General features: G+C 39.4%; 1 long non-coding RNA gene across 1 annotated transcript; it reads right to left on the bottom strand.

Annotated features, from left to right (window-relative positions):
* Positions 1-892: 892 nt before the first annotated feature.
* LOC135412180 (uncharacterized) lies at positions 893-10,584 on the bottom strand. Its single transcript, XR_010429527.1, has 5 exons — positions 9,786-10,584; positions 9,096-9,501; positions 4,694-8,480; positions 2,054-2,176; positions 893-1,147 (listed from the first exon to the last, which is right to left on the bottom strand). It is a non-coding gene; the product is annotated as an uncharacterized LOC135412180 (long non-coding RNA).
* Between the last annotated feature and the right edge of the window lie 12,486 nt (positions 10,585-23,070).

Genomic DNA, 23,070 nt, shown 5'->3' with positions numbered 1-23,070 from the left:
TCAAGGCAAATGGTATAGTGAGGAACATCATGTTATCTCGAGATATTTTCTCTGTATATAATTTCTCAGCCCTGTTTACGAAAGATTCACAAATGATCTTCAAAAATGTGCCTAGGAGCACAATCATAACTGTATTGGATGTTGAAAATAATTGTATCAATAGAGACACAGCGATCTGACACACAGTAATTTCCCTCAAATCTCATTCCAGCTAGTCAGTAGCTTTTGTGCTATAATTACCTGCTTTTCTATCTCTACTAACCACAGGGGCTACAAATGTTATTACTTCTAGTCTGATTAAGTACCCTGCTCTGCGCAGATACCGACAGCCTGTTTCTTTGAAATTGTCTAATCAGCTAACATAATTAAGTTATATTCAGAGCAGTTTCCAAACTCTGCTTAGCTTGAGGCTCTCTGGTTCTGCTTTAGAACCAAAGTTCCAGTGAATATAAAAGGTTGTGTATTTTTCCAGATGTCAGTAAGAAATGGTATTTCCTCTCTTTGCAAATTTTGACTCACTTTTACCAATAAACTAAAACTGTATAACAATCTTTTCAACTAACCATTGGCTGATTCTCAGCTCTGTGTTCTTTATAGGAACTAAAAATATATTTTAAGCTTCCTCTTCAATCCCATATAATTGTAAAAATAATGAAATCTTACACTGTGTTAGGAAAGAAACAGAAAATGCATGTGGATAAAGTCATGCATTTTACCTGGAATCTTCTCCCTTTTTGCACTCACACATAGCAGAGGCCATACAGGTTTCAGTGTGACAGTTCCCAAATGTGTGGAAACAAAACATAAAAAGATAACTCAGGATCACAATTTTTAGAGGCACAAGACTATTTAAAATTACTTCTTTTCTGGACCATCAATTAGAAACTCTGAATATCAGTTATCTGCACACTTTAATCAAACTTTAGTCATGGAGATGTCTAAAGGAATTGAATAATCCTGAGATGTCTGCAGTGATGGGCTCAAGGAGCAAGAGTGAGTCAGCAGCAGAGTAAGGACAAACCAGGACAATTTCCTGAACAGTTAGCAGTACCCAGTGTATTGTCATGAAACACTGATTTCCTTCTCTCAATAATTTGAAAGCCGGTCTGACAGACGAGCTTCCTCCATTTGATCTGCTGCTTCATCACTGTGAGGGGGGGAATAAAGATACTGTTGTCAAAAACTCTGAGAGTCTGCACAAAAATGGTAGTGCCTCTACCAACTCTATGCCATTCCTCAGCCATTTCTTTTTCCTTAAGAATTATTTTTAGTATCTAAATTCATGTTAGACTTGCAATCTGAATCCATATATCTTGCAATTAGTGTCAAAGACTGCCATGGGAAGATTTGTTTGTGGTGAGGAAAATCATAATTTGCTTTACTTCTAGAGAAAATTTATGAAGGAGGTTTCTCCTATTCTGAACTCGAATCATTAAATAATGATATTTTTCTTTTAGTTTAGCAAATCTTACCCATCTATTTGAGGATACCCATACAGCAAGGATTGTCACTGCATCTGCACAGAATGATATGTACAGTACACTGACTAAAGGGTTTATAGAATCAGCGTTAGAGTTACAAATGGTGAAAGATTTTTCTTCCAAAATAATGACTATTCCCAATAAAGAGGAATGTGAGACTGTGTTTGTGACATTAATTCATAATAATGCAAAACCCCCATTTGAAAAATATCCATAATTGGCAGAGCATTTGCTTTAAATGACAACTTCAAATGACAAAGTGTTTCCCTCTGGAATCTATAAACATGAAGATCCCCAGTCTGTCTTCTTCCTGTCTCAAAAACTCTGAGTGGATCAAGGAAAAACCATGGAAGTGAAACAAACTGTTTCCCATCTGGTTTAAGCCTATTTTCTCCATGTAATGCCTGTCAAGTTCTTAGTAAAGTTAAACAGATTTATTTACATTTGAATTTGAGCAAGTACTGAACACCTCATTTCATCTTAATTGTGTAGACTGAATTCCACAGCTAAAATGGAGCTCATAGGTGTTAAGTAAACTGAAATGCTCTTGTAATTGATTGGAATGAACCTACATGTTTTGTGCTTTATTCTAAGAGAATTGGTAGTATGTCTTGTCCTCTAGTGGAAGGTTCCCTGCCCATGGCTGGCGAATTGGAACAAGATGATCTCCAAGGTCCATTCCATCCCAAACCATTCTGTAAATATATGATAAAAAAATCCAAACATAATTGAAGTGATTATATCAAAGCAAAATGTCACCAAGAATAAAATATGGTGAATTTTCAAACATAGCAACCATGGTCTGTTCTTAATCTAAAAGAGATACCCACACACATATACAGAGTATTTATTTTCACAGAAAGTGTGCATTGACAGCTTTATAACACACAGAGAATCTCCCCTTTCAGAAGGAAAATCCAAAATAAATAAGAGACCAGTAGGTGAATCCAATCCTTGTGTACACTCACAGGCCATCTCTCTTGCTGTTGTACATTTGCAGCTCCCAGAAGCTACAGATCCCACTGGGTCTGTGCAGCCCCCAATCTGCAAGTCCCATTCAATGCTTCAAATATAGCTACATATTACTGTGAACATTTCCATTTTATATTGGGAACACATTCACCAAGGACATGACCTGGTTTTTGTTAAGAGTGTAAGGGGAGCATCAAAACTTCTTCCTCTGCAGCTGTTCCTTCTGCCTCTGTGACTTGATCACTCAGGTCATGAGAAGTTGGACAGGATGGTAGAATTGAGCTACCTAAATGGCATGGTGCTAAAAAAATATTTATTTAGAATGGCTAATTAAGGTGAATGACTACAAGTCCTCATTAGCACTGAAGTGGTGTTAATTTGATTAGACTTCTGGCCTAGATAGACTTGCAAGGCATTATGTTCCTGATGCAATTTTTTTAACGAGAAAGCATTTCAGATGAAATGTTACCCATCAGAGTCTTTCTTTGTATAAATATTAAGTAGACATTTGCCTTTTAATTCTGATGTAATTTTTAGGGAGCAGAGAAACAGCAAAGATGTGACATCTGTATTGCCTTGGGATATGGGAAGAAAGTGAGAAAATAAACTTGCAATTCTTGCTCCAGTTTCATTATTTAAATACTTTGCAACATTTTCACAGTAGAAAATCATACTTGAAATGTGCTCATCAGACCTACCTTTCCTTTGACACACCATTATAAACTTCTTGCTCTTTAGCTTAAAACTCTCTTCGATCAATATTTCAATGCTTAAACATAGTTAATGTGGCAACGTAAGTTTTAGGCTAGAAAAAATGCCTTCTGCTACATTCCTTTTACCATAATCCACGGGGGAACAGGAGGAACATACTGTTTACTTATTAATTAGAGCACACAATGATCTCTGCTGGAATAATGCTCAAGAAAAAAGTACCCATTTAGTTGGACTATTTTAGCACAAGACGTTTTAGTATTGTCACTTTTATAATGCAGGTTGGGAATGTTTTTAAGTTGGTATACATCATTCAACCCTGAAATGCAGATGACAACATAGCAAACAGCCTGTGAGTCAAGGTAAGCTGAAAGGCAAAAGCATTGGGAGGAAGAGGAGGCTTTCTAGTATAGTCATCATACATGACTATAACTGTGATTCATCTGGCTGTCAATATTATCTTGTTAAAGAAATAAGTTTAATCCCCTTCTATCAAAAGTGTTACAGAAGACAGCCCAAGAGAATGGATTAATGGTTGCACCCTTGTGTTCAGTAATATTAAATGCACAGAATGCTTCTTTCATCGTTGAAGCTTTATATGTCATTAAAATTTCTAAATAGATTTATATAAAAACTTCACCAGGATTTATAAGGTGGAGTTTTGAAAAAAATGACGGTCAATAGCATCATAAAAGATGATAGTTCTTCCAAAATTAAAAAGTTGGCATCACAATAAATAAGGAAGTGTATTATAAACGAGTAAAAACTTCACATGCGCCAGTGCTCCCAACCACTTTACTACCCTTTTAGAGGACAGAAAAGCAAAGACTTCCATTTCATTTCATGAAAGCAACTAGAATGTTTAACTCCACTCACCATGTTTTTACAGCCTTCTTTTGAAAAACATGAGATTTTGTGTAAATATTATAGGACTGATCTAATAAAGATATTATAGAATCTAATGGAGTAATAGAAAATGAAGATGGCCTGGTTTAAATAGCCCAACAGTGATATTTCTTAGTGAGAAATCATATTATAAATGTTTTCAAGTGGTTTTTTTTCGTATCTATTAGGACTATTTCCAGGAGATGGACCTTTTCTCCTTGCCTATGGACAAAATGAAGTATCATCTTCCACACAAGCTGTTAATTATCAGTCCTGTTGAACCAAAGTAATCTAAATTAAAATCTTAGCAAATGTTTTGGAGGACAGAACTAAACTAACTTTATAGACATTAATTAGATACATATCAAATGAAACTGGATCTTATCTGAGGAATATAGAACAACAAAAGTTGCTTTGACAAGTTCATCCAAGTGAAACCAGGTCTAACAACTTTGAGTTTCATTACAGAGACACAATGCATATTTCATATAAAGAGTAGGGACAGTCCAACTTCTGCTCTAAATTATATCCATCCAACATACTATTCTAAATGCATAAGCCAGAAAATCAAATTCAGCACTGTACTATGCGAAAAGAAGGCACTAAGGAGTCAGTACATATACCTCTTCTAGATAAAACCTTACCTATCTAAGTACCTCAGGATGCAGCTAACTTTTCACCCAATGGTACTTTAAACCAATCTCTGTCACCCATCCTTCTCACCTGAATTTCTTTTTTACCTTCTCTATCATGAGACATGCTGGAATTGAAAAGTATAAAAATTGCATTAATTTTCAAATATAATTGTTAGATTGTATTGAAATTTGTGAGGAAATCCAGGAATGTATCTACCCGAGAGAACATAAAAAAATGCAACATTGTTCTATGCAGATTTTCTGGGTCTTTTTTTCGTAAAGGCAAAAAACCCCCCAGCTTAGACAGCATTTTATATTTAAATATTTTATATTTAAATATTTTATGTAGATAGGACAGAAAAAACGTTTGCAGATGAATTTGACATAGTATAAGGGTGTTAAGGATAAGAATGTCAGTTATTCTTGGATGTGTTTTTCTGCCACATAATCTTCTGATGCACTCAAGAGAGAGAAGTACACTTTGGGAAGAAAAGGGGCACACCAGAATATTTTACACTTTACCAAAGCTCAAACCTCACCTTGACCTCACTTTCCAGTCCTTTCATGGTGCCTTTCTGAGTGATGCCTTGTTCGAGGCCATTCCTGTCTTTCCAATTAGAGATTTCCATCTTCCTTTGACAGATCTGATCACAGAGAGCCTGAATGCACTGCTCTCCTCTCCCGAGGTGGGAGGAAATCTAAGCCTGTGTTGTTGTTACAGAATGAGTATATTTGACTTATGTGGATTTCAAAACAAACCTGCATCTATCCCGGAATCCAGTCAGAGCTATTGGGTCTTTATGATAGCCACAGTGTTATACTGATTCTTGAGAACTTACAGGTGTGATGAAGATCCAGTAAAGAGAAACAAGGTGAAACTGCAGGAAGAGTTGCAGAAGCAGGGTTGAAATACTCTGTTAAGATTCCTTTTCCATCCTTTAAATATGTTTCTTCCCTCTCATTAAGGGCTGATTTATGCCACAGTTTGGAACAAGGTGCAGAGATGACAAAGCTGTTGAAGATCTAAGCATTCAGTCAATACACAGCATTTCCATCTCCAGAGTGAGCTGCAGAGCTGCTCAAGTTCCTGTACATCCACGGGGCAGGCATGCCCTAATTATCTCAGGGATAAAGAGCGAGATGTTCCAATTTGATACACTGGTCCCTGTGGGACACAGGGGCTAGTTGAAAGCAGGCCTGTTAAACCTCTGGTTATGCTGACTATTCCTGCATGATCCTGATTGAGGTGGGGCTCAGTAGGGGCCACAGGCATTTAGGCACAGGCTGTTGGTCTGTTCAGCCAAGCTGTAACATGGGTGCTCTTAAAAAGTACTTGAATGTCTAAAGTGGGGAAGAGAGAGCAAAGGACAAGCTAATGGCTTTTATTTAAATTCATCAGCTTAGAAGCCTCAGAAAAATAGAAATTGGGAGAAGAGCTTATCAGGGTACTGATAAAGTCATCCCTAGACTAGAGATGGGCTGTGGTGCACAGTAGCTACACAAGGACTGCATCAAATTGCATATCAGACTGAAATATTTGTGTTCATATCACACTGCATGACTGGATTTGGTTGCCCTGGGGCTCATGGTTCCTTCACCTTTTTTCACATCTGCCCAGTCTATTCCCAAAATACCCCACATATGGCTTTCCACCAGGACAGTCTTAGTAATGATTTTGCCTCATGGTCAGGAGAGGGGTAGGGGCTGGTCACGCTGTTTGGTCATTATTTTCAGACCCCAGAGGACAGCAGGTCCCTCCTGCAGTTTCACATTCTACATATTCAGTGAAGGGGCCTTGTAAATATAAAAAACATAGAAACATAGAATACCCTGAGTTGGAAGGGACCTACAAGGATCATCAAAATCCAGCTCCTGGCCCTGCACAGAACAGCCCCAAGAATCACATCAAGCACCTGAAAACGTTGTTCAAACACTTCTAGAACTCTGGCAGGCTTGATGCTCCTGCTTTAAGAGGCAACCTAAGACAGAGGAGTAAAAAATTTGATATTGGAGGAAAGGAGATAAAGGGATATGGAATTAGAATTTCACTCTGGGATTTCACATGTGTTCAGATTCAAGAGTTTATAAGGCACTGAAGTATTGGCACGGGCATTAGCAGTTAGTAGCAGTGTTATAAAATCATGGATTCGGTGTGGCAGAATTCTCATCTGTGAGGGAGTTTACGAAGAGAATAAGGCCACAAGGAGAGGAAAGCGCAGACTCAGCAGTTTTGCAGAAAGGGCAGGAAGCAGTGCAGATGCTTCTACAGCGAACATTGTTGTGAACAAAGGTTTCTAGATGGAGAAGTTTCATCCCCTGTAAAACCAAGCAAAGAATGCTTTCAGCACAAAAAAACAGCCCAGTAACAACTAACCCAGCTTGTCATTTCCTTTATTACAGCTTGGAAGCCAGTTGGTCCCCTTGTGGGACTGAGGCTAGTGCACTCACAAAAACACACTGTTTTCTTGCCAAATGGACACATTTGAAAAAGCTGTTATTTCATCATGATGAGACATTTAATTTGCCTTGCCATCTAACAGATAAAATGAAAGAAAAAAAGGGGCTCTAAACCACTGACGTTCCCAGCTTCCGAGCTCCTCTTCCTCAGATAACACATTTCCTACATTAACGAGATGGAGGCACTCATGTGTGGTGCAATAAAGACAAAATCAAGCTTTCTTTCGCAATGTTCTGTCAGATCCTCCATGAGAATCTGTGGCTGCATTTTTTATGTTCTGATTCAGAATTGTACTGGAGGAAGATATAAAAAAGAATTCATTATGGACAGACTCATCTGGAGGATGAAGTTTCTAAGGATTATAACACTACCAAGACATAATTAAACAGAGGGCAACATAATTAAGCAGAGGGTGAAAAGACTAAAAGCCTACTAAAGTCTTTGAGCGTTCTCTTTGGCTGTTATTTTTTCTTTCACTGAGCTCAATGGAATGCAGATTTGACTTTAACTGCATGAACTAAATTTGTCCACAGCTTTACTGATGAGATTGTTCATCCTGTTTTTCACCCTAGCATGAAGCTTTTGTTGCTAGTGAGATGAAAACATGTAATTAATCAGGAGTTCTACAATAGCATGCATGCCCTGTATTAAAAGTATGAATCAGGCCACATGGGTTTCTTGCCTCTTTTTATGAAATCTTGTTGTGTCTTCTCTTCCTCATTATCTCTCAGAAATGAAAACCAGGAGCCAAAATTCACAGTCCAGAGTTCCTCCCATGTGGGACTCAGGTAGATAGTACTTTTAATATGCTATGCAAATAAAGCTCTTACAGTGAAGTTGTCACTGCCCTCATACTTAGTTCAGCACGTCAAACTCATGAGTCTCCTAGATGCTACTCAGCTTTCATTTTAAAAACTCTTTAGAACAGGTATTTCTTCCTATTCCCCCCTTCTGAAAAGGAAGACACAACAGTAGGCTGTGCATTTTTAGTTTGCAAAAACACATCATGGGTAGGACACCTAAAGCTAGAGGTCTGCTGGGTGGATGTGCAAATTGGAGCAAGTCAACACAGTCTTTTCTTATAGTCAAATTGAAGAAAAAGAAGTTCTATGAAATAGTTAATATGACTTATGTTAGAATGGGAAGGATAATGCTCTAAAAATGTCTTAATATAAAGAGCCCAGGGTGACAGCTTCTGTCATAGGTATGGATGTCTACATCCTGTGAGATGATACATGCACAGTGCCCAGAAAACATTTCCATTCTATGTTCTCTTCTTTGCCAGTTTCTACAGGATGGAAAATTGTGCACTTGCTCCACAGAAATGCAGCTGGAATTCTGCAGAAACATAAATTAAAATTTTTATCATCCTTCTTCTTTTTCCACCTGTAAACCTACTACAAAGCTTCATTTTATATGGCATCATTTAGAAGTGTAGCTCAAAAACCAAATGTGTAATTAAATGAATATGGAGATTAATCAGCATTGAGAGGAAGGAAACAATGAAATGATTTAGACAAGGAAAACAGATACTTGTTCTCACTGGATGTTCATGAACAAGTGTAAGTCAATGAGGCAGAGGAGGGCTGTTCCAAAAGACTGGAGCCTCAGAGGAGAAGTTCCTGACACTAATAGCTGTAGATGTCTGACATTAATAGCTGTAGATGGGTGTTGAGGTACTGTTACAATCTGCCCCAAAAGGTGAGGGTAATCCAGATTCTTGTTAATAGATCCCTTGGGATGGATTGGAGTGAAACGACGCTGAATGATTGGAGTTTGTAAATACATATACGTGTAGGGTTTATTTTTGCAAAGGAAAACAGATACGTAGCTGTTTTGGTTGTTATTGCCTATGGTAATATAGCAATATAAACGCATAAAAATAACACTTAAGAAAATGTATAGGGAAAAGAAAAAGAAAGAAAGGATAGAAGTAGAAAGATATATAGTTACCACCCACTGGATCCAACGATGAGACTTGGTAGTTGCAATTTCCATGTCTGTTGGTTGAAGTGGTGGTTGCAGTCCTGTCAAAGTGATGGTCTTGCTATTTCTTTGCAGTTTGCTACAGTGGACAAAAGTCTTTTGGTGAACTTAACAACATCTAAACCATTAACCATTTCAGCCTCTGACAGGCACGCAGGAAAGTTGAAAGATGTGGAGGAGGGAGTGGACAGCAGAGAAGGTCTCTAAAGGGGCACCTACAGACTCCCTTCCAATGGATGTTTAAAATGGAATCCAAGTTGCAATTTAGGAAGCAACCTCTCACTGCCTGACAGCAGCATGGAGTGAGCCCAGTAGGCTGGAAAGATGGGCCATGACTACAGTCACTGGAAACATATGTAAAAAATTTCAGTACCTCCCAGAAAAAAAAATAATTCTTTGTTGAGGTACAGTCACTCCTGTAAAAAGCTATAGCTTTTTTTCTTTGCAGTTAGTTTTGCCTCCAGTTGGTTTAGAATGCTCACTACCAGGTTCTCTTCCCATTAATGTTCTTCCAGTAAGCATTCTCTGATGTGCACTAAAGGATCCATCAATTACTCATATTAAAGCAGCACCCTTATTTCTTTTAACAATGAGATTAAACTGTTTATGGAAGCTGCTGACCTTGGCTGGTCACTAATGAGACATTTGGTTCATTACCTTGCATTTTTTTCTCTGCTAAACCATCGGTTAGAAGGGCTCAGATGTAAATGCTCCAAGGTCCTTATAAGATTCTATCAGGTGAGACAAGAATAAAATGTGTGAATAAAAGTTTGAAAGTTTCCAAAGATGGAAAGCTAAAATAAAATTTTAGAGAAAAGGTCTATTTTGCTCCTTTCATTGGTACAAATCATGAGTTTTACAAATACAAATGCATTTTTTAAAGACATCATTTACTGGAGAAAATGGGCAGCTGAGAAGAGAATCAGCCTTCATGAATCCAGCTATGACTTAGAAACAAAGCATTTGTATCACAAGCAATTAATTCTGCTGAGATATATTTAAATTGCAAATGCAGGAGGGAGACAATTTCAATTCTGCCCTGTTCATCAAAAACTCCACCCTATCCCAAATCTATCAGCATCAGATCCAGTCACAAAACATACAGAACAATGTCATCACAACAAACCTTAATTAGGGGATGATAGACAAAGGGCATGGCACTCTTTCTAATCGAGAGGGTTATGTCCCTTTCAAATTAACATTTTAAAAGGCATCGCATGGAGTTAAAGCCTTGGCCCCTTTCCATCACTTTTAAAGTTCTTTAAATTCCGGACATTACAGAAGGAAGGGACATGATACCTGTGTGAAATTATGAACTGGCAGGCTGCTTGTATAAAACAGTAGGTAGATTTCTGCTTTATCAGAGTTTTATCTAGAAGGAAGGAAGGAAGGAAGGAAGGAGGAAAGGAAGGAAGGAAGGAAGGAAGGAAGGAAGGAAGGAAGGAAGGAAGGAAGGAAGGAAAAGAGAGAAAATAATATCACTAAAATTAAAAAGAAAGAAAGAAAACGAAAGAAAAGAAAGAAAGAAAATGAAAGAAAAGAAAGAAAAAGAAAGGAAGGAAAGAAAGAAAAAAGAAAGAAAGAAAGAAAGAAAGAAAGAAAGAAAGAAAGAAAGAAAGAAAGAAAGAAAGAAAGAAAGAAAGAAAGAAAGAAAGAAAGAAAGAAAGAAAGAAAGAAAGAAAGAAAGAAAGAAAGAAAGAAAGAAAGAAAGAAAGAAAGAAAGAAAGAAAGAAAGAAAGAAAGAAAGAAAGAAAGAAAGAAAGAAAGAAAGAAAGAAAGAAAGAAAGAAAGAAAGAAAGAAAGAAAGAAAGAAAGAAAGAAAGAAAGAAAGAAAGAAAGAAAGAAAGAAAAGGAAAGAAAGAAAGAAAGAAAGAAAGAAAGAAAGAAAGAAAGAAAGAAAGAAAGAAAGAAAGAAAGAAAGAAAGAAAGAAAGAAAGAAAGAAAGAAAGAAAGAAAGAAAGAAAGAAAGAAAGAAAGAAAGAAAGAAAGAAAGAAAGAAAGAAAGAAAGAAAGAAAGAAAGAAAGAAAGAAAGAAAGAAAGAAAGAAAAAGAAAAAGAAAAAGAAAAAGAAAAAGAAAAAGAAAAAGAAAAAGAAAAAGAAAAAGAAAAAGAAAAAGAAAAAGAAAAAGAAAAAGAAAAAAAAGAAAAAGAAAAAGAAAAAGAAAAAGAAAAAAAGAAAAAGAAAAAGAAACAGAAAAAGAAAAAGAAAAAGAAAAAGAAAAGAAAAAGAAAAAGAAAAAGAAAAAGAAAAAAGAAAAAGAAAAAGAAAAAGAAAAAGAAAAAGAAAAAGAAAAAGAAAAAGAAAAAGAAAAAGAAAAAGAAAAAGAAAAAGAAAAAGAAAAAGAAAAAGAAAAAGAAAAAGAAAAAGAAAAAGAAAAAGAAAAAGAAAAAGAAAAAGAAAAAGAAAAAGAAAAAGAAAAAAAAAGAAAGGAAGGGAGGAAAGAAAGAAAGAAGAAGCTTAGAAGTTCTTTTGCCAACTGCCGTTCTCTTTGTTCAGACTATAGAAGTCTGGAATCCCCAGCACAGGTAGGGTGAGGCTCAGATGCTGCCAGAAAAATATTGGCAGCAGCAGCTTCCTCCATGTTCAAAAGCATTTTGACAAGGCAAACTTAGTTACAATCAGCATTTGAACAGAGATTGAATAGAGCAGCTGCTAAGTGGTCTTCTCCTTCATTTCCCTTGATGGAAAGGTTCAAAAGATCAGTGGTTCTACATGAGAAAAGATCCGTGTGAGATATTACGAGCCGCAGGAAGTAATTGCCATATGTCCTGGTAGGTGATCACACATTCTGTACCTAACACTGGCAGAAATAGCATCTCCCACCCTCCCACGCTCTCCTTTTGCCATGAACCAGGAGGGATGTATGCTTATCATTGCTCAGGTGACCAAAGCTGCAGAAGCAGATGGTCGTTTTTGTTTTCATCCTGTCCCTGGACACTGCAGAGCACCAAACCTCCTGCAACTGCCAGAAACATCTCTTGGGGCCATCAGAATATAGCAGGGCAGGAGGGATAAATAGGGAAAATCGCTGAGTGCAGAAAGTGAGCCCAGCCAGGTTCATCTCTGGGAAACTCTATGCCCTGGGCTCTGTGCAAGGAAAATCAGAGAGAAGAATTGATGAATTTAACCTTGGAAAGGAATGCTACATCAGGATTTGTGGTCAGTCACTGAAGGAAAAGTAATTTCTTGTTCTTTTTCCTGTAACTCCTAGATGTAGCACTAAGTCTGATGAGAAACTTGTTTGAACATGTTTTAGGATGGCTCTTTGTGGTCCCTTTGTAAACACATGTTTCTTCTTCCCAACACCCCCCTGTGACCCAAGGTGTCCTGAGGTGTCCCATTGGTCCTTGTTAACCCCTTCCTGTGATTGGGTGTTCCTGTAAGCCCCTTGAGACTTCTAATTGGTTAACCTGTGATTCTCCCTAACCCTATAAATGTGACATCCCCAACAATAAACTCGCTCTTGCCTCCTCTCCACGCCCGGTGTGCTGTCTCTGTGCCTGCCATGGGGCCACGTGGGTGCTGGGGGGAGGGGGGAGCACCTCTCCCCTCCAGGCTCGGGGCTTGAAAAAACCCTGTCGCTGGAGTCCCCTTTCCCCGTCCCTCAAGACGTCGGAATGGTTCTTCAGATGGAGAAGGAACCACAACTGGGCTCCCCCACGTCGAGGGTGGGGAAAGGGATCCAGAACTGGTGCCCCGTGTGAAGAAACGAATTTACTGAACTCTTCTATGAAGATAGGTGATTCCTAAGGCGCAGATGCGACATCTGTGTTCCCCGACGCCCCGAAGTCTTCCCCAACCCCCCTCAATCCGCCGTAATTGGTGCCACGTGGTGAAGGCCAAGATTGTTTGAACTCTTCTGTGAAGATGAGAGCAGTCCTAACGCACAGACTGGGGCGAAGTCGTGCGCAACGGTGGACCGGAGTCTAAGCGTCAAGGTATTAGCAGACGGCATCACCACAAGAGAGCAGCCTGTTTTGAATACCTCAACCTTCCTGAGGACATTCAGGTAAGGAGCAGACCCGGCATATTCCCTTATAAGCAGACTTCGGCATACTCCCTAAACCTCTCCCCCTGTAAACCTGTAACTACAAGAAGCGTGCATGCCTCTTTAAGAGAGAAAAAGAAAGCTTAAAGAACATATCTAATTCCATCCGCAAGTCATCTAATAAGACTGTTTTGCTAACCTGAAAGATAGTCCCGTTTCTAACAAGGGACTTAGACCACGCCAGCATGGCGAAAAAAGGGTTAAAGCTGCTAGAAACAGCTCCGCAGCAATCCCCCTGCGCGGCTCCCGGCCCCGGGCCGGCCCCGCCGTGCCGCGGCTCTGGGGAAGCCCCGACATCAGCCGGCCCCGCTCCCGCCGCTCCAGCTCCCACCTGCCGAGCCGCCCGGGGCGCACCCCGCCCCACGACAGACCGGACCGGACACCAGCGGTACCGCCGCCCCGCCGAGACCCCGGCGCTGCTGGCGGCCCTGGCCCCCGCCGATCCCGTCGATCCCGCCTGCGCCCTGCTCCTGCCGCACACAGCACCCCCCACGTCCCACCATGTGGCCGAGGCAGCAGCCGCCGCCGCAGCCCCTCCGGACGCCAGGACTGCCTCCGAGAAACAGAAGAAAACAACCATTTGGACTCTAATGAAACTAAAATTAACAGCAATAAGTAGTTTGTTTGGTTCAGCAGTAAATTGGAAGTTTGTGTAAGTGAAAAACTTGTTTATGAATACATCAATAAAAACATTTTTAAATTCTGTTTTATAGGGACACCCTCAGACACTAAGAGAATGGGGTAAATTTAAAATCCATATATCAATAAAGACATATTCATCTTTAAGGAATAAAAAAGGGTGGGATGTAGCACTAAGTCTGATGAGAAACTTGTTTGAACATGTTTTAGGATGGCTCTTTGTGGTCCCTTTGTAAACACATGTTTCTTCTTCCCAACACCCCCCTGTGACCCAAGGTGTCCTGAGGTGTCCCATTGGTCCTTGTTAACCCCTTCCTGTGATTGGGTGTTCCTGTAAGCCCCTTGAGACTTCTAATTGGTTAACCTGTGATTCTCCCTAACCCTATAAATGTGACATCCCCAACAATAAACTCGCTCTTGCCTCCTCTCCACGCCCGGTGTGCTGTCTCTGTGCCTGCCATGGGGCCACGTGGGTGCTGGGGGGAGGGGGGAGCACCTCTCCCCTCCAGGCTCGGGGCTTGAAAAAACCCTGTCGCTGGAGTCCCCTTTCCCCGTCCCTCAAGACGTCGGAATGGTTCTTCAGATGGAGAAGGAACCACAACTGGGCTCCCCCACGTCGAGGGTGGGGAAAGGGATCCAGACCTAGAGAAAAAAATAAAGATCAAAAGAGCAGCATATCACTAGTAAAAACCAAGGCTGCTGAGGGAGAAACAATATCATGATCTAGCTCCCTCTAAGAAATAAGAATCACTATTATTTATTATTTGAAATAATGTCAGTGGGGTTGTTTTTGTGTGGTTGGTTGGTTTGTTTGCTTGTTTGTTTTAACTTGATTGATGCTCCGTGAAACTGAATTTTCAAATATTTCCCCATGTGAGAAGACCACATTTCATCTCAAAATGAAAGTTTAGTCATTTACACAGTAGGACATTAAAGAATGGGACCTTCAGGGAAACAAAAGGAAACCAGTAAATATCAGGAAGTTTGTCATAAAATCACAGAAGCCAATAGCACTGTCAAAATAGGAGAGTGCTTGCACATAGTGACAGTGTTCCAAGTGTATCTGTATTGGGCCAAAATAGACACTAGGCAACTTGCAGCAGAGCAAAGAGTGTTCAAAGTGGTCTCTGAACCACTAAGTTCACATATAATGCAGCACTATGTGGACTGGCCAGATCAATTCTGTGTATCAGAGACTGGAGCTCTGCTCTCTTTGCAGAATTACTCTGCTGACAGCATGGCCTGGCTCTGTGCAGCCTATGAGAACTCTGATGCCCACCCTTCCAGTCCTGCACGGTGTCAAAATTCACGACTCAATGCAGATTTATCTGTGCCTGAGGCAGCCACTGCAGCCCCTCTTTGCAGTCAGAGATCTGGGCAATGCCCTTGGTGATGCAGCTCCTCTGTAAGCAGGTCAGATGGGCAGCATTCCGAAAACAGAACTTCTTTGTGCCTGTAGAGAGGATTCAAGGAGAGTGGTTTGGGTTGGAGGGGATCTTAAAGATCATCTCATTCCAACCCCCCCTGCCATGGACAAGGACACCTTCCGCTATCCAGGTTGCTCAAAGCTCCATCCAACCTGGCCTTGAACACTTCCAGGAATGGAGCTTCTCTGGGTAATCTGTGCCAGGGCCTCACCACCCTCACAGTAGAGAATTTCTCCCTGACATCTAATCTAAATCTCAGGTATAGGCAGCTCTCTGGTACTCAACCAGCTTCAGATGGGAACAATCCACCTTTTGGGGAAGAATGAATCCATGGGGAGCAGTGGAGACTATCAGCATGAAAAGGGTTGTGAAAACAATCTTAGAGGTCTTTTACGGCATTAACAATCCTATGATCTCAGGAATCACAACAGCAACGGCCTCTATTGAGGAAGACTTCAAGGCGTGTGACCTTCTCAAAGTTTCAGACACGCAGAAGTTTATCAGAGAGCTGCATCAACCTCTGTAACCTTCAAGGTTGATCAGCATAGCATTTACTCAACTTGCACTGGACCAAGGAAAAGGAATAATTAATGTTTTCAGGAAAATTAATTTTGCCAGGAGCACTGAGCATTCAGGCACTAACATTAATCTTTGTAACTATTATTGTTGCATTATTGTTTGCTTCTTTGTTTATTGGCTATAGTTATCCCTGACCTTCTTGACTATAAAAAAATCAGGCTTGATTTTATGTAGGCCAACAAGGAGCTCAATTAAAAAATACAGGAGAAAATAATTCATTTTTGTAGCTCACAGGAATTAGTGATCTGATCTACTTAGCTATTCTTCAAGGTTCTTATGCATTAAAAAAAGAAGTGAATAAGAATGTGTTATAAATAAGAAGGCAACTAGTGAAATTAGAACTTCCCAAGGCTGCTTGAATGCCCTCTGAAGCCAGTGTAGCAAAATGGGAGTGTATGGGCTCATTTTGAGGATACAGGTCAACTTAATTGTAAAAAAATGGAATGAGAATTTACTGCTTGGGCTACAGTTTGTACAACTGCAGGATGCTTACTATAGCAATAAGCTTTCATACAAACATGAAATGCTTGCAACACTTCAGTTTCTCTACAGAAATAAAGCAATCATTTGTGGAAAAAAAATGCCAAAGGGCAACTATTATTGATCTACATAAGGGAACATTTCAGGAGAGAAAAGAGAGCTTCATAAGTATAGACCGGTTAAGATATTTGGAAGTTTGACTGTGTCCAAATCTTCCCCCTCCCCTCCCTTTGATATTCTGATTCAGAATACTGACATTTCCATCAGCTTGAAGGTTCTGGAAAATATGAGATGCTGAATCACTGTTCCTGGTTTTTGTTCAAAACATGTGGATCTTCAGAAATTCAAATATTTCTCTTCAGCTTATTGAGCTAAGTTCAAGGACCACTTCATTAGTCTAGTAATCCCTTCACCCATTACACAGTTTTTAGGAGCAGTAGTCAGGGTGCCATCTCTTTTTACCTTTTGGCAGCGCTCTTTGTTTGGATTGTGCCTCTCAAAACCACAGTTCTTATGTGCTAACCAGTAAGCAGAGCTTTGGCTGAGACTGGAAAAACTAGTTTTACTGTAGGTTTGCAATCTAACAGAAAATTCATCATGTAAGAGAACAAGGGTACTAAGAACTAAAGTACAACTCCAGAGGGAACTATGGCACATTATGTGGATGGACATTAGCTCTGAACTAGACAAAAGACAAAATGCATTGGGTTTTGGTTTTTTTTTCTTAAACCATTATTCCAGTCATTATTTATCAGTTTTAACAAGAGAGATGAGAATGGTAGGGGAAGACTGTGTTTTATATTCAATTAACAGAAGTAGTATGGAGAAACTTTCAGATGCTTAAACCTTTCTTCAGGTCTGAAAAAGCTGCCTTAAGAAAAAGTCAGACCACCCACAATCTATGGACCTATTGTATGTACCCCGATCACTTGAGGCAAGAAGACAAAATTTGTCTTTGCTTTTAGAAGTGATATGCCCTTACAATTGTACCAGTCACTTTCAGGGTTGTTGCTTTTATAGGGAGTCTGTCTTCTTCAGGAAAAAGTAAGATAAGGCTCAATCAGCTGAGAGGTTGTGAATCCCTTATCTGACCCAATTGGGTTCATTGCACAAGGAAAGTGTCCAAATATTTTCCTGAGCTCTCTGGGTCTTTATGCCCACACATTCCCTCCAGTCTTCATCAAGTTATGTACTTCCCTGGCCTGAAGCTTCACAGTCTCCTCCTCCTGTGTTAATGTCATATCTGGCTAGTGCTGTCTTTATCTGCAATTGGTGCCACTGGTCATAACTGAAAAAAGAATATAAATTGCTCTATTAATTGTTGAGATATTTTGGATCTTTTTTAATTGATGAGGTATCATATGAGTAACAACTTTGCTTATAGAAGACTTCCTGATGTCCTCATTAACGCTTTGAAGGATAACAAATAAATGATCCAGCAGAGGACCAAGAATCCTGTTCTTTATCTGGAACCAAACAGATGGTTTCTGTATGCTAAAAATTTGTATAGCTTTGAACATTCTTAAAGGAAGTGAGTTCTTCACAGACAACTGCAAAATTCAGGTGAGAGTAGATTTGAGGATAGATAAAGAAGTTAAAAAAATCCAGAAAATTATCAGAGGAAAAAGGATTTTGGAACCCAGGGAGAAGTAAAGCAAAGTGGAGGGAATGCAGCACTGCTGTTTCTGTCCAGGAAATGAAAGGAATGAAATGATGCACCTGAGAAGGACACATGAGTGGATGTACTAATCAGGAGCAGAACTGCTCAGAAATACTCAGATATTCTGACTTCATTTTTCATTTGATCACAATCAAGCAATTTGGAGGGACTGTTTAGCTCAGACAATGTTGCTCCATAAATCTGGAAATGTTTTGATGAAAGCTTGCTTGGCTTCCTGCCTAGCCATTTCTCCAGAACTGTCACAGACCAAACATTACGGGTAAACTTACTGATAGATTGACTCAGATCCTGGAAACCAGACTCTCCTAAAAGCCACAGATCTTTTTCAGTCCAAAGACCTGAGATCATCCCATTTAATCAGGCTTTGTTTTGTTCTTAATCAAAAAAAAGAATACATTTTAAATCATTAGAGTTGTCTTTGAAATAAAATTTCCCCACTAAACTCTGAATAGGTCAATTTTATGGAAAACAATGAAGGAGTGTCTGGGATAGTTTACTTTTTGGCTTCTCTATATGAAATTCTGACATTCTAGGGGATAGTTTGGTATCTTGTCTTTGAAGGTTACAAGTAGGTCCTATCAGTGCTTATTGTTCCCATTTTTAGACCCTGCAGTTCTGGCTTTCACTCTCTTCAGGGCCCTTCTGGGCTCTGCAAAGACCTAAAAACTGACCAGTGCTTCAGCCAGGAATTAAGCTGCGGTTGAAGCTGGGTAGGAAGTGAGTAGGAAGGTTGTATGTGTTCTGAGGATTGTTCTGCAGCCTCCAGGGTCATCAGCACAGAGTGGCTCATACCTCTGCAGGTAAGACTCGCTTGGCATCCAAACAGAGCTATATCCAAAGTGGTCATTGGGAAAAACTGTTGGGAACAGATAATACAAACATCATTTATGAAATCAAATATGCCAGGACAGAGATCTCAGCCATGGCACATGGCTGTCACTAAAATAGTTCCTCTTGGTGTTGTCACCAGTCAGCATTGCTCCAGTGCTGCCTGGACACAGGCACTAGCCCTGGCCAGAAGTAATCTCAGTAGGAATCTCAGCTGTATTTTTTTTTTTTTTTTAGGAGTCTGAGAGCGTTTAACAAAGTTGTGTCCAAGAGATACCAGCTGGCTTTGGGGCCAGTGACCACGCCCTGGTGCTCCTTATTATTAGAAGTGTAGCCAGTGCAGAGTCCACCCCTCCAGCCTCTGCCCCCACCATGTCCTGTATGTATTTTCCTCAAGATCCTTACATATCATCTATCTTGCTGTGACCTACATATCATCCTGTTCCCCAGAACCTCCGGGCTCAAAGAGCCACCTTCACAATCCTGTCTCTGTTCTCCACCATCCAGAGTTCATTCTATGCGGAGTACTTTCCATTCCCACATATATCAGAGACTGTGCCCACAAATTCTCATTCCCTTATTCGTTCTGTTTCCCCCTTCCTTCACAGCATCCTCTTTTTTTCTTCTTTCTCTCTGAGATCCATCATTTAGGGTGACAACACTTTAAACTGTTGGGAAACAGTAACACTGAGACAATTTTTACACTGGAAACTGTCAATATGTTCTGTAGACTGTCTATACAATATAGAGGCAGTGACTAGAGCTGGCTAGAGACAGGATTTCAGCACGTCTGTCTAACACCAACATCTTCCTCCTCACTTCCCACACTTCACCAAAATCAGCAGGCTTCTGCTTATATTAGATGCCCTCGGATATTCAACCTGTTTTCCATCTGCCGAATCAGAAGGATATGGGGATCCATACCTTCCAAGCCCATGCAAAGAGCTCAGGCATCTCTTGGGCACCTCAAATGTGCAGGGCAACTATGTGCCTACAACAGAATTGATCACTGAGAGTTCCATTGACTGCAGCAAGAGGTAAGACATATGTTGTACCTATAGACACTTACCTATGGACACCTGATCTTTGCTTTAGACTGAGCTGAATCACTCTAAAGGTTCCCTCCAGTATATAATTTGTAATGTGCAGGTGCCTTAGTTAACCTTGGGCACCACAAAGGGCACAAACATCTATGCTCAGGCAGTAAAATCCCATTCCTAGTGCTCCCATAAACAATTGTATGTTGACAACCAAATTCAAATCTCTTATCTCAAAGAGAGTTAAACCTTTGAGGTCAAAGCTAACACTACAAATCAAGCCTTTTAAATGCTTTACAGATCAGATTTTAAAGCACTGTGTCTTACATTTTCATTGGCTTTCCCAGTATCAACAACCCAGCTCAGTTAAAACTTGTGGTTTCCAAAATAAACCCTTGTTTATCTTACTAGCAAAGGAAAACTATGCTGCTATGCTATGTAAATAAGTAGTTAAATTTTAGGGTCAGGAGAAGAAGAGACGAGAAGGAGAAGGAGAAGGAGAAAGAAGGAGAAGGAGAAGGAGAAGGAGAAGGAGAAGGAGAAGGAGAAGGAGAAGGAGAAGGAGAAGGAGAAGGAGAAGGAGAAGGAGAAGGAGAAGGAGAAGGAGAAGGAGAAGGAGAAGGAGAAGGAGAAGGAGAAGGAGAAGGAGAAGGAGAAGGAGAAGGAGAAGGAGAAGGAGAAGGAGTGAGGTTTTCTTCATCAGTGGGCAGTGCCACACTGGAAAAGTTTGTCCCGAGAGTTTGTGCAGTCTCTACACAACATTAAGTTTTGAAGACTTAATTAAACAAAGCCAACATATCTGATCCACTGTTAGCAAAACTCCTTCCATGAGTCAAAAGTTTGACTATGGACTTCCAAGAGTTAATCCAACCAATATCTCTATGATTCTATGATGTAGAATGTAGAATACAGAAACCTAAAATTTCACATACAACTTCAGACCCTTTGGAAGACCAGAGGACAAATTTTGCCCTTGGATTTGCACTAATATTCCACTGATGTTAATGAGAATTATGAACATGTAGCTGAGGATGAGATTTTGGCCCCAGAATGAAGATTCACATGATGTATTTGAGACATATGTCAGATTTTTCCGAAAGATTTTACAAATGATATTTTTGCTGAGAAAGGTCAACTGACAGGCCTCTTGTTATTAACGATAATATCTAATAGAAGAAATCCTTTCCTCTGAACTTCAAAGGACATTGTAGTGGAACTTGGAACCTGTGGCTAACCAATACCATACATCTTAATAGGGCTGCAGACCTTCCTGGGGGAAATGCTATAAAATTTTTAAAGCCAATTTATTGAAGGAAATTGCAGACAGCTTGAAAACATCCATGATCCTTTATCCTGACACTGGCTTGTTAAGATTGTGCTATGACTTTGTGTCACTGTTCTTTCTTATTTTGGTCTTTCACTTTATCTGACTTTGGCTTTCATGTCATGTCTTATGTATCACTTTTCTATCCTGCCATCACCTCCTCCCTTTTCCTATTTCAGGAAAATAGATCCTATGACAGGATCTATTTATTTTTGTCCTGTGTTTGTTCTGCACATGCAATTAATGAACAAGAGTTGTGGGGTTTTTTTCATATAAAAATTTATTTTCCCTGCAAATGTCATCTCACAGGTTCCATTTCACAGATTGGTATTAGGTAGGATATTTGATTTAGGCATTATGAACCTTGAGGGTTTGGAGCCTATGGCACACTGTAAAGTCCATTTCTTCTTTCCTTCTTAGTCTCAGCAGTCCAAATTCCTTGTCTCAATGCTTTCATTATTTTTTCAGTTAAGGTGACAAATGAATCAAAATCTTTCTATTCTCTTCACAAAAGCAAGCTGTTTTCAGTGTCTGTGTGTGTACAAAGCTGCCATGTCATGGTTCAGTTCAGCTGATAGTGAGGACACCACAACTTTATAATCAGGCTATTTCACAAGACTAAGGACCATGGTGAGTTTTTAAACTTCATTGTTTTCCACCTGAGGAAACAAACTTCTTAGAATGATAGAAAAGTAGGTTCCTCCAAATTGTCAGGAGGGAGGAAAAAAAACACTCAAAAAAAAAAAAAAAAAGAGACAGAGTTAACCAAGTGATATTTTTTATTATTATTTACAGCAGATGAATACTGTTTTTATTGTCCTGATCTATTGTCAAATTTCATTTGGAAATATTGAAAATTTTTACCCAAAAGAAATAATAAGTCAGAGATGGAGTCTGAGGAGGTATAATACTTTACCCCTTGAATAATTTCTGTGAGAAAAAAGTCCCCAAAAGTAGCTAAAAGCCACACTTAATTTCACTCTTTCTTTCACCCCTTCCCATACCTCATCCCAGAGAAGCTTAGGAAACTCCATTCCATGGTCAGGGGCATCAGTCTGTTCCCATGAGACAAGGGGCTCCCCTTCTGTTATTGGACTTCCCCCTTTCTGAAGGAGAACTCTAGTTATTGCATGGAAAAGACTTTGTCGGTCTGTAAGTGGTACTTTAATTTATCTTTCAACTGTTCCCACTTTGCTTGAGTTAAAATGCTCCAGAAAGAATAAAAAATTTCTTTTCCTTTGAGTGATTTGTATTTTACCACGAATCATAAAGTAAAAATGAGAACTATGAGCCACCATAACATTTCCACTCACCTTAAGGCAAATTCTTTCCTCTGGTAGATCAAGATTTGAATTCCAGAAATATGCTTCATTTTCCTCAGGATAAGAACAAATGTGAGTTACTCCAGACCAAAAGATTAAAATGAAAGACAATTATATTGGATTTCCAGCTACTTAATCAGAAAATGTAGAATTGTCTTCTTATGCCAATAGCTTGGGTTGTGTCAAAAAAGGAGCCTGAAAAAGTATGTCTGCGATCATGTTTAAATGGCAAAGTTGCAGAGAGAAAAAATAGGATTTTTATTTAAAATGAAAAATAACATTAAGAAATTCCAAAACCTAAGACATTTTCAGAACTCAGACATTTTATTTTTGCTTTGTCTCCTCTCTTTGACTAGTATGTAGAAGAAAATAACGGTCCTTAGTTTTGATGGGTAAAAGGAGGGTTTTCAGAACTGAAAGAGAATGTTAGATTTCTTTTCAATGAGATTTTTCAAAAAGGTAACATTTTTACAGAACAAAAAGAAATGTACAAAGGTAATAAATATTTAAAAGCTCCTCAGTCATTGATTTAAAAAATTGAGTGTTGGGAGATTTTAAAAAGTGCTATTTTTTTAT

Source organism: Pseudopipra pipra, chromosome 3, assembly GCF_036250125.1.
Source record: "Pseudopipra pipra isolate bDixPip1 chromosome 3, bDixPip1.hap1, whole genome shotgun sequence".
NCBI lineage: Eukaryota > Metazoa > Chordata > Aves > Passeriformes > Pipridae > Pseudopipra > Pseudopipra pipra.
This window is presented reverse-complemented; position numbering and strand designations above follow the sequence as displayed.